This window comes from Boleophthalmus pectinirostris, unplaced genomic scaffold (genome assembly GCF_026225935.1).
Source record: "Boleophthalmus pectinirostris isolate CB_2022bp ecotype Guang Dong unplaced genomic scaffold, ASM2622593v1 HiC_scaffold_11, whole genome shotgun sequence".
In the NCBI taxonomy this organism is placed as follows: domain Eukaryota; kingdom Metazoa; phylum Chordata; class Actinopteri; order Gobiiformes; family Gobiidae; genus Boleophthalmus; species Boleophthalmus pectinirostris.
Window position 1 is genome coordinate 15,366,678 of NW_026570994.1, and position 12,536 is coordinate 15,379,213.

The 12,536-nt window shown below is 36.1% G+C and overlaps 1 protein-coding gene across 2 annotated transcripts in view; it reads left to right on the forward strand.

Moving 5' to 3' along the window:
• Positions 1–2,944: 2,944 nt before the first annotated feature.
• mgat5 (alpha-1,6-mannosylglycoprotein 6-beta-N-acetylglucosaminyltransferase) overlaps positions 2,945–12,536 on the forward strand; it is a 177,644-nt gene continuing 168,052 nt past the window's right edge. For both annotated transcript variants that reach the window (XM_020917156.2, XM_055165367.1), the window contains exon 1: positions 2,945–3,077. The gene's annotated coding sequence lies outside the window, so the exon portion shown is untranslated. The remainder of the gene's footprint in view (positions 3,078–12,536) is intronic.

Consider the following 12,536-nt stretch of genomic DNA (forward strand, 5'->3'; position numbering starts at 1 on the left):
AAAAAAAAATAATAAACTAAAATAAAAACAATAAAATTTAAAAAAAAGTAAATGAACAAAAATAATAAAATAAATACATAAAAGCAGTAAAAAGGTAAGTAAAAAAAACATCAAAACAATAAATAAAATAAAAACTATAAAATAAAAATAAAACAAAGTAAAACAAAATAAAACAGAAAAAATAAAATAAAAACAATAAAATAAAATACAAACAATACAATAAAAAATAATTAATACATTTAATTAAATTTAATTAAGGGAAATAAAATAAAATAGACACAGAGGACCACACAACTCACGTGGCATTAAAAGCCAGAGAATAAAAATGTGTCTTAAGACTTCTTAAAATGCTCCTTCATATATGATTTAGTTTGTCTAGTTTTTGTGTCTCTATCCTTTGAAAATTCCAGCTATTGTGCATTAATTTATGTTTTGTCTTTTGAATTACATTAACTCCAAATTATAAATCTAATATTATGTCCTGACAGTTACACTTTAAGTTTTTCTTTTTTTTGTTTTTGTTTTTACCTCTTACTCTCATAATCTTGTACAAATATTTCTATATACACTAAATTGTAATTACATTTTGCAGCACATATAGCAGCTAACTTCTAACTTACTCTATCCACCCCTGGCTCCAGCCTATGTTTAGTAAATTAAAATCTCTTTAAAATTGGTCATTGTCAGGCTTACATATGGATTTAAAGGTGCATTGTGTAACTTTTGTGGTACAGGGTCTGTCAAAGGCTTGGCAAACCCGCTCAGAGTCAGAATGTTTGATTTTCTGGGTATTTTTGAGCTCTAAATCCACCTGTAATTGAATAAACGTACGGCAGAGCTGTTTAATGTCACACTGTGGAACTTTCATTGCTTTAACTAAGAGCAAGATAAAATCAAATAGGCTACATTAAAAAATAGGCTTACATTGTAGAGACTGGCAAATGTGGAACCAGTAAAATAAATGTCTACAAAAAGAAGGAAATGAGAGAAAGTGTAATTACTCAACATGGCCAGCAGATGGAGCAAATGCTGTATGTTTTATAAGGTGAAACAGCAGGAACTTGGAGTTAGGGACCGTCTACAATTTCGCAATATATATAGATTTTTTTTTTTTTTTTTTTTTTTTCTCTCGAGTCATGGGCTATTAAAAGAAGCCTTGATATAATACATATATATAAAAAAAATCAAGGCTCCTTTTAATAAACCCTAACTCAAGTCGTAGGCAAATACACCTGTTTATAATAAAAGAACTGTGTCAAGTATTACCAGTTTTATTTATTTATTTATTTATTATATTACTTGCATAACATGTGACAAAAAAGAAGACAGTAGATAAAAAGTAGGTACAGAAGAGGCAAAACATAAGAGATTTTATGAATTAAAGCCTCCACCTCATGATGACATAAATTAAACATAGCTGTGTATTAAGCTGTGTATTTTCTTGTTTTAATTGTATCCAAAATCCTTAGAAAATAAATAAATAAAAATAATTAATTAAATAAAAAGCTAAATTACATTCTTATTGAAATACTTGTCAATTACACCATCTTTTAAAAGCTGAAACAATTAGAAGTATCCTTTCATAAGTGCTTGAAAACTGACAGAACAGGCACAAATTACCGTACCAAACAAGCTCCTCAGGTCTTTCCAGAATGCACAGTGGAATATTATATTTTAAGGAATAACATACCGTGAAGAATAGCTTGACAAGTCTCTCGTCCAGGCCAAATAGGAGTCACAACCAAAAAGAAAAGTACAAAAAAATACAACCGTACTTTTATTATAGTTTATTTTTGTCTATAACATTACATACTGTGGCTTTACAAATAAATTTTTATCAACTTATGGATCTTTTGTTGACACCTGAATATGTAAACCTATTAAAACAAAGCTCAAACAAAACAGATGAAGTTTTACTAAAGAAAACTGCACATGTCCTTGGAATAATGTATTCATTTTTTGTTTTTGTGCTGAAAACCAACATAGATGTAGTTTAGTAAAGAAAACTGCAGGTGTCCTTGGAATAATCTGTTAGGTTTTTTTTTTTTTTTTTTGGTTATTAAAACAAAACTTAAGACCAACATAGATGAAGCTTAGTAAAGAAAACTGCAGATGTCCTTGGAATAATTTATTAGTTTTTCATTTTTATGAAATTAAAACAAAACTCAAGACCAACACAGATGAAATTCACTAAAGAAAACTGCAGATGTTTTTGGAATAATTCATACATTTTTCGTTTTTATGAGATTAAAACCAAGCTCAAGACCAACACAGATGAAGTTTACTAAAAAAACTGCACATGTCCTTGGAATAATTTATTAGTTTTTTTGTTATTAAAACAAAGCTCAAGACCAAAATAGATGAAGTTTTACTAAAGAAAACTGCAGATGTCTTTGGAATAATTCATACATTTTTCGTTTTTATGAGATTAAAACCAAGCTCAAGACCAACATAGATGAAGTTTTACTAAAGAAAACTGCAGACGTCCTTGGAATAATTTATAAGCGTTTCGTTTTTATGAGATTAAAGGAAAGCTCAAGACCAATATAAGATGAAGTTTACGAAAGAAAACTGCACATGTCCTTGGAATAATCTATTAGTTTTTTGTTTTTGTGCTGAATGCCAACATAGATGTAGTTTAGTAAAGAAAACTGCAGGTGTCCTTGGAATAATTTATAAGTTTTTTTTTTTGTTCTTTTGTTATTAAAACAAAGCTCAAGACCAACATAGGCGAAGAAAACTGCAGATGTGCTTAGAAGAATTTATTAGTTTTTAGTTTCTGTGCTATTAAAACGCAGCTCGAGACCAACGTAGCTGAAGTTGACTAAAGAAAACTGCAGATGTCCTTGGAATAATCTATTAGTTTTTCGTTTTTAGGCTTGTGGCTCACATAGTGCCGGTCCCTGCGCCGTGTGGAGTGGGCAGTACATTACACTCGTGCTCTGCCTGGAACAATCTCACCGCCGCTGTCTTTTTCAACACCTCGACGCCTTTCCCCCGTCCCTCTATCGGATATTTCCACACATTTCCCCGGGCTTTCGCGAATCCCTGCACGGCCACTCCATACCAGAGGCTCGGTAAGTCATGATTTTACGTTTGGACGCCGCTGGATGCGCTTTTTTCCACGCTATTGTTGAAGCCGCGGCGAGCAGACGCAGCGTTAGACTTGTCATTGCGGTGATAGGGGCTCCTGTGCGTTTTGTTGTCATGTGGATATCGGCGGCTGGAAACCTCAAAGCTTACCATCCCTAGCCTCAAAACAAAGCTACGAGTGCCCACTGTTTATATTAAAGCGCTACAACACGGCTAGCTTGCGTATATTACAAGAAATAGCACGGAAAAGCTAATGTTACTGCTAGCCGCTTGTTTTGGGGTCTATAATCAAGCGCAGCCGAAGACGCGAGAGTCTCCCCTTGTTATTACACAGTAGCCATGCTTATTTTATGGTAGCTGTCGGATAATTACGACTGAAATCTTGTCATTTAACTGGATATAAACGCGCTTTTATCTGGCAACATCATCAGCGCGGATAAAAGGGGGAACAGGTAGCCTCTGCACTACGCGTAAAGCCGTTTATTTAGAAACTATGCCGTCATTAACCTGTAATAACATTGAAATAAATCGGATTTATATGCAGGAATAGGGTGTTTAAAGCGAAGCTAAAACGCCAAATGTGTAGCTGGTAAGGTTACTGGCTTATCTTGTACTGAACTAGCACCAAAATGTGTTAAATCAAAGTAATATTGACAAAATGGGTACTTAAAGCAGCGCGTTTTGGCGTGCGTAAACATCATTATTTCCATTATCACGCTGCTACTTTGCGTGTTGTAATGATAAATTGCGTTTTCTCACAATATCCTCTTATCATGCTTCCATGTAGAGACTGATTGACCGTCCAGAGGTGACGCATTGACGCCCCCCTCGTCTGTATAAAAGGGGTCTTTGAGTAGGTTTTTTTTTTTTTTTTTTCCTGGAGGTCCCTGGATTATAAATTGCGGGTGAAGGGAGATTGGCTGGCGTGCTTCACTGGCCAAAGGGGGCTGTGTGGTTGTGTGTTTAGGTCTCTACTTGTGGGGTATGCAGAGAGGTAAGATGAGGTAGACTGTACAGCGAGACTTTAGTTGATTTGGTAGGGATAAGTAGTCTGTACAGTAATACTTAAACTGATCTGGTCTAGTCCTGGCTTGGTTTAGTCCTGTTGTAGACACTTGATTTAGTCTGGGTTTAGTCCTGTTCTAGTCTTGGTTGAGTTCTGTTCTAGTCCTGGCTTTTGTCCTGATGTAGACTTGGTTTAGTCCTGTCTTGGTGTAGTCCTGTTCTAATCCTGGTTTAGTGCTGTCTTTGTTGAGTCTTGGTTTAGTCACGTTCTAGTCTTGGTTTAGTCCTGTTCTAGTGCTGGTTTAATCCTGTTCTATTCCTGGTTTAGTCTGGGTTTAGTCCTGGCTTGGTTTAGTCCCGGTTTAGTCCAGATGTAGGCTTGGTTTGGTCCTGTTCTAGTATTGGTTTAGTTCGCTTTAGGATGGTTGTGTGTTTAGGTTGCTATACACACTGTTGATTTGGTCCAGGTTTAGTCCTGTTCTAGTCCTGGTTTAGCCTGGGATTTAGGCCTGGGTTTTTCCTGATGTAGGCTTGATTTAGTCCTGTTCTTGTCTTGGTGTAGTCCTGTTCTAGTCCTAGTTTAATCCTGTTCTATTCCTGGTTGAGTCTGAGTTTAGTCCTGATGTAGACTTGTTTTAGTTTTATCTTGGTTTAGTCCTGTTCTAGACTCAGCTGTGTGTTTAGGTTACTTCTTGTGGTGTGTACAGAGTGACAGGGGTAAAAGTAATCTGTACAGTAATGCTTAAATTGATCTGGTCTAGTTCTGGCTTGGTTTAGTCCTGATGTAGACTTGGTTTGATCCTGTTCTAGTATTGGTTTAGTTCCGCTTTAGTCTTGGTTGTGTGTTTAAGTTGCTTCTTGTGTATGCGGAGAGGTAGGGTAGGTAACACACCCGTAACACTGTTGATTTGGTCCGGGTTTAGTCTCGTTCCAGTCCTGGTTTAGTCCTGTCTTTGTTGAATTGTGGCTCAGTGCGGTTCTTGTCTTGGTGTAGTCCTGTTCTACTCCTGGTTTAATCCTGTTCTAGGTCTGGTTTAGTCTTGGTTTTAGGCCTGGTTTTGTCCTGATGTAGTCTTGGTTTATTGTTGTCTTAGTTTAGTACTGTTCTAATCCTGGTTTAGTCCTGATGTAGACTTGGTTTAGTCCTGTTCCAGTCTTGGTTTAGTCCTGTTCTAGTCCTGGTTTAATCTTGTTCTATTCCTGGTTTAGTCCTGTTCTAGTCCTGGTTTAATCTTGTTCTATTCCTGGTTTAGTCTGGGTTTAGTCCTGGTGTTGTCCTGATGTAGACTTGGCTTAGTCCTTTCTTGGTGTAGTCCTGTTTTACTCCTGGTTTAGTCCTGTTTTTGTTGAGTCTTGGTTTAGTCCTGTTCTAGTCATAGCCTCCGTTTAGTCCTGTTCTAAACCAGGACAAGTCCCAGTTAAATCCTAGTTAAGTCGTGGTTACGTTGTGGTTATGTCGTGGTTAAGTCCCGGTTTAGTCCTATAGTCTTAGTTTAGTCCTATAGTCTTAGTTTGATCCTATAGTCTTAGTTTAGTCCTATAGTCTTAGTTTAGTCCTATAGTCTTAGTTTAGTCCTATAGTCTTAGTTTAGTCCTATAGTCTTAGTTTAGTCCTATAGTCTTTAGTTTGATCCTATAGTCTTAGTTTAGTCCTATAGTCTTAGTTTGATCCTATAGTCTTAGTTTAGTCCTATAGTCTTAGTTTGATCCTATAGTCTTTGTTTGATCCTATAGTCTTTGTTTGAGTCCTATAGTCTTTGTTTAGTCCTATAGTCTTAGTTTTTAGTCCTATAGTCTTTGTTTGATCCTATAGTCTTTGTTTGATCCTATAGTCTTTGTTTGATCCTATAGTCTTTGTTTGATCCTATAGACCTTGTTTAAGTCCTGTTCTAGACTTGGTTTTGTACTGATCTAGCTTTAGTTCTATTCTCGTCTTAATCGGTCCTGGTCTAGTCTTGGTTTGGTCCCGCTCTAGTCCAGGTTTAGTTCTAGCTTTTATCCCAGTTCAGTTTCATGTGGTCTATATATAAAGATAACCTATGCTTATTTTATTCTTATCTGTGTAGTGATAATTGCTTTACTGACTTAATTGCTGACCATTTTGTGTATTTTACTACAACATGAACTTTTTACTGTTGCTTCAGGAGTCGTACCTATGATATAAACGGAGTTAAATTACACTTAATACGACAGCGGACACTAGAAATGTTTAAAATACAGTGGATAATTGTCCTCTTTAATTGGCCGATCCTTCACTGCTGCCATGGCAACCTATAAACTTGATAAGGCTAGTCTTCTATCGTCCTTATTTCTTCTTCTCTGATATTTTTACAGTTAAATTTGTTAATTCTTCATAGAAAATGTTCAAATGGGTCACTCAAGGTTGCCCCAGGAGCACTGAAGGACGGGTCAAATGCAGAGGAGAGACTTTCCTGTACGATAGTAAATAATACGTAACTATGTAACTTGAAACTAAAATATCTGTACTATTCTTGTACAAATTCAGCTAAATAAAGTGGTTATCTGAAATATGTTGGTAATAGTGTTGTCACGATACTAAAATTTCAAACTTGATTTCAATACTAAGGAATAGACTTAGACTATTCAATACTGATTCTATACCCATGATGAAAAAAATTCTTTATTTTCAACATTAAATCATAGTACTGTATTTTTTGGACTATTAAGTCACTCTGGAGTATAAGTTGCACCTGTCAAAAATGCATAATGAAGAAGAAAAAAACATATATAAGTTGCACTTGTGGGGGGAAATGTATTTTATAAAATCAGAGACCAGGAACTTACATTTCATCTTGAGAGTCAAGTTCTAGTAAAAAACAATAGAAAAGAGAACAAAAGACTGTCAACGTCACATATGAACAGTTCTTCAGATAAACTATAACATAAACAACAGAACAAAACAAGTTTAACAAACTCTCCATCTCACTCCAAATCACTAAATCCATTGAATTCTTTATCCGCGGTGTCACTTCTGAGCAACAGAGCGTCACTTCCTCTTCTGTGTAGCTGTTGTGAGACTCCGCATCAGTTCCAGTTAGAATTATTTCGGTCTTTCTGAATCCCGACAGGATGGTTTCAGTGTCACTGAAGTCCAGGCTTTGCTGATCCATCCAATGACTTCAGGAAAGTTGCATGGTGCACCCTCCCAGTGTCACAAGTTTCTCGTTCGATCCAAACTTTCTTTCTGCTGCTCGATTACCATTTTTAGCTGAATGTTTCGCTACTTACAGAAGGACAGAGACTCTTTCTGCAGGAGACATGCGCAGTAGAGTACAGGAGTAACAGGAGCAGCAGATACTGACACACAAGACTAGAGCCTCTTACGACTGTCAGTGTGAAAATTTTAATATATAAGTCGCAGGAATCACCCAAACCATGAAAAAAAGTGTGACTTATAGTACTGTACTTTCTTTTAGATTCCCACCTGGTCTTATATCTGTGTAATCCCTCAGTGGTCCAGGTAGGTTCCATACTGGTCCATGGTTCTGCTCTAGTCTTGGTTTAGTCCTGGTCTAGTCCTGATGTAGACCTGTCTTGGATTATTCTTGGTTTTGTCCTAATGTAGACTTGGTTTGGTCCTGTTCTAGTCTGTACAGTAATACTTAAAGCGTAACATTGTTGATTTGGTCCTGGTTTAGTCTTGTTCTAGTCTTGATTTAGTCCTGCTCTAGTCCATTGGCTCTTATACTTGTTCTGATACAGCTCAAGATCATTCTAAAACTATTCAGGAAAGCTTCATTTCTGTCCCGTGAACGTGACTTTTTTAGTATCGATACTTGCTCAAACGAGTCTCCAGCTTCGAAACTAGTTTTAGCATCCGATTTTTGATACTCTCCTAACTTGGATCTAATTGAGCTGAATAAATATAACTGATTAAATGTTGCTCTTGTCCGCGGGGTTGGCTTGGAGACGGTTGGCACGCAGCAGTGTGGAACATTTGGCCTTTCTGAATTAAAGGACTCTTGTTTTCCCCCAAACCGCACACACCTCGCTGCTATCCGTGCGCTGGATTTGATTACCGATGGCAACGCCAAAAACTACAGCCTTCCGCAGCCAACGATTCCTAATGTGTTGTGATTGTGAGCGTTATTTAAAGGATATTAAGCTTTAAAGGTGCACTGCGCAGCTTTTCGCATAGAGGGACGGGGTGTAGCATTTATTCATTACAGGTGTTTCTATTGCTCAAAAATAAAAAAAATCCTTCTGTAAATAGGGGCGACTCTCCACAGATCTGACCTGTAATGGTGTAGTGCTGTAACCTGCTTGTCTCCCTTGTGATACTCCTCTAGAAATGTTAGACAGTGCACCTTTAAGCCATATTAGGTGACGTTTATATGATGACGGTCTGAACAGAAGACGCAAAAGTGGCGTCGCGTCTTCACTTTTTATTCCGCGTTTAGACGAGTGTTTTCGGGAGGAAATCTGCGCGCATACTGTGACGCAAAAGTGTGGGGAATTCGTTTCTGTGTACTGTATGTATGTGATGTAAACATGTACGTGACGTGAGCAGATCTGACCAGAGTTTTGCGTCTTGGGCAGTGTAGACGGAAACGCTACGGCGGAGCGTATTCAACTTTTCCACTCTGGAGGGTGGTTTCAGATTTTTGCGTTTTAAGCCCCAAAAACGCCGTCACCGTCTAAACGAAAGGCACTTCTCGTAAAATATTTTGTCTGTGTTATTAGGTTCTTTTTTCAGACCAAGAGTTTGTTTTCATACCTGACAGTTTCGAAAAAAAGAACCTAATAATATAAATTATCGGAAGACCAAATGAACCTCATTGGACTAAAATATTTTGTCGTTTTTTCCCGCAAGCGTTCTCGTGTAAACAGGCCCTTAGAATATTCTTACCTCCTCAAAAACATTACTGGAGTTGATGCGACTGAACTTGACTTAATTAGTGTGACGTTTTTTATTATTCATTGATATTTTGTGTGCAGAGAGGCATGTGGGAGAGTTTTATTATGTCTTATTTGTTTTGATAAATGTGAAAATGAATTTGAAAAATGTCTTGTGAGCTTTAAGTCATGTTATATTGCTGTTACCTCCTCAAAAACCGACCTGGAGTTGTGTTTTGTTTCATTCCCACATGTTTGAGTGATCCTTTATTATTAGTTTGTCTACATCTCCAAAGCTCAAAATGCTCCGTTCCACCTTGTGATGTCATGAAGCGGTAGTTTTTCAAGTTAACAGCTCCTTTTTTTTAACCTTTTGTTCAGTAGAGATCGTCAATTCCAGGGCTGAAATAATAATCCAAATGATTCTAGTGAAGGTGTATGGAGTTTAAAAACACACTGGAGCACTTCCTGTATCACCACATGACATCACAAGGTGGAAATACGCAGGGTTTTTTGTGTTTAAACCTGTGTGAATGAAACAAAACACAACCCCAGGTCTGTTTGCGACGAGGAAACAACATTATAACACAGATCAGAAAACAGTGTAATACTTGCCCTTTAATGCCAGACTCTGGGATTTAGCAGAATTTGAGTTTTAAAAGGTCTTTCAGCTGTGGCGGTCCAGGAATCTTGCTGTTGGCATTTCCAGCTCACTAATCTTTCTCATACCGATTGAGAATTAGCGCATTCGGGGACATACTTTGAGAGATTTTTCGGGCTAAAGAAGGATATGAACTTTTGCGAGCGCTTAACGACATTTCGAGGTCTCCGGGCGTGTTTTGAATGTCACCAATTTAGACCGAAGTAAAAATACCCACAAATCAGCCAGTTAACTTTCAAACTATTTCTTACATAATTAATTAAAGGGCTCATATTACGCTGTTTTAGATCTGTGTTATTATGTTGTTTCCTCATCACAAACAGACCTGGAGTTGTGTTTTGTTTCACTCAAACATATTTAACACACAAACTCTGAATATTTAGACCGAGTTTTTCTCTCAAACTAAAAACGCAAGAGTAAATATCGCCTTAATTATATTACTATTAAAGGTTGCCATGCCACTCCCCGTATAGCTCATGTTTCTAAATATAAATATCTGGGTCAATATTAGTTCCTGTTTATTCATTCAATGGCATTTTATCTCATCACCATTGCTGTTTTAAAGCTGCACTGTGTAACTTTTCTGATGGGATGTCAGCTATACAGTTGTCCTCTCTATAAAACTGAAGCTGATTATTGCTTTGCTTTGAATCTTCCGCAGTTAAGCATTAAACCAGTAACCTTGCATTTGTTCAGTTATTGCATATTGTATTCTTATCTTGAACGGACGCGCCTTTCCACAGATCTGACCTGTAACTGGTATGGGAGTTGGGGCTGCTCGATTATCTAATCCAATCCACTTTATTTCTACAGCACATTTCACAAACAAACAGTTTCCAAAGTGCTGCACAAATACATAATAATAACAATAATAAGATGGTAAAATAAACTACTAAAATAATACTAGTCTTAAAATAATAAAACCGGTAAAATAAAATAAAAACAAAATCATAGAATAGAAATAAATAAACCAATAAATAAATTAAACCAATAAAAACACATAAAATAAATAAAAAAATACAGAGCCAGAGAATAAAAGTGGATGTTAAGACAAGACTTAAAACACTCCACAGTGGAATTATGGAAAAAAATCATTATCACGATTATTTTAGTCAGTATTAAAATCACGATTATTCAAACAATACATTTTTAGTTACACAATACATTTATTCAGCATTTAACACTCTCAAAAAAAAAGAAAGAAAAACACTTTGTTATTGATAATTTACACAAAACTTTCAAATAGGAAATATAAATATTTTACCTTACTGTACCTTAGAGCAGTTTTGCGATGTATATAACATAAAATTTATTCATTTTCTGTTAGATACATCGCAAAAGTGCTCTAAGGTACATATTTATATTTTCAATATACTTTGTACATGAAATACGGCATAAGAAAAACATAAATGTGTCCAAAATAAACTATATATCCAGCTGTTCAATCTCTATATTTAAAAATAAAATAAAATACTTAATACAAAAAATATTTCAACTCGATTATATGAGTTGACACAGAAATCGAAATAACGATCAAAATTCAATTAATTGCACAGCCTTAATAGGAGCGTCATCTGCTTTTTTCCATATTGCGGAACATGTCAGGCCAAGCAATAACATGGAAACAAACAATGGCGTCGTCAAAGTTGAATACAGAAATACTAACTGACAGAAATACTAACTGACTCTATTATTATTTTAAGTAGTAATAATAATCTAACTTGTTATGTAACCCGGTAACAGGATGTCATTTCAAACGCACCTTTAAGTTATTTATATAAACAAACGTGTCTTGGGCTTGACTCGTGGTTGGAGTTTATGTTAAAGGTCCCATATAACGCTATTTTCTTATCTATGTTGTAATGTTTCCTCATCGAAAACATACCTGGAAGAGCTCCACTGTGTTTTTAAACTCCATACACATAGAATACATAGAATAATTTTGGATAATTTCAGCCCTGGAATTGACGATCTCTACTAAACTGAAGATAAAAAGTAGTTGTTGACTTGAAAATTACAGCTTCATGAGTATTTTGAGAGTTGGAGATGTAAAGAGACTAATAATAATGAAGAATTACACACGAATTAAACACCTGTGAGTGAAATAAAACACAACTCCAGGTCTGTTTTTGTCGAGGAAACTACATTATAACATGGTTTAAAGCTCACAAGAGTCAATTTTGTGTAATATAAGACCTTTTAAAGAACATATTGTCCTTGTGTCTGCTCTATAGTTATAATTTTTGACACCCCGTGGATAATTTAAATCACAATATTCGTCTAAAACAACTCAATAAAAGAACCAAGAAAAAGGTCCTTACTCAGATATGCACGAATCACTCCAAAACCAACTTGGAGAGGGTAAATGAGAAGGGGAAACTACTATAACATGGTGAAAAGCTCTGAAAAGTCTATTTTGTGTAATAGCCCTGTTTTAAAATTCAGCGTGTTGAGTTTCCTTTGAAAACAGCTGAAGCAGTTCCTTTTGGCTGCTGGAATTTTCTGAAGTTCCTGGATACTGTAATGTTTGTACAGGAATTGCACTGGAGTTATTTTACCATCTAAATCAATATTTGATAAAGGTGCACTGCATAACATTTCTAGGAGGTTCCGTCATCTGCTTGTCGCCACGGAAATGTTGTTGCTTTGTCTCTAGAATGTTCCACAGTACAGATTAAACCAAAACTATTTATCACGAAAGAGACAAGCAGGTTACACCACTACGCTACATTACAGAAGGAATTATTGTATTTTTGATTTTTATCATTGTGTAATGCTAGGTGGAAATGTTTAAAGTCATATCATGGAACATTCCAGGTAAAGCAATAACATCTCCATGGAAACAAAAGCAGGCAGTGGACCATCTACGAGAAAAGTTGCGCAGTGCACCGTGTACCTTTTCTGGTGGAGGCTACGCTTA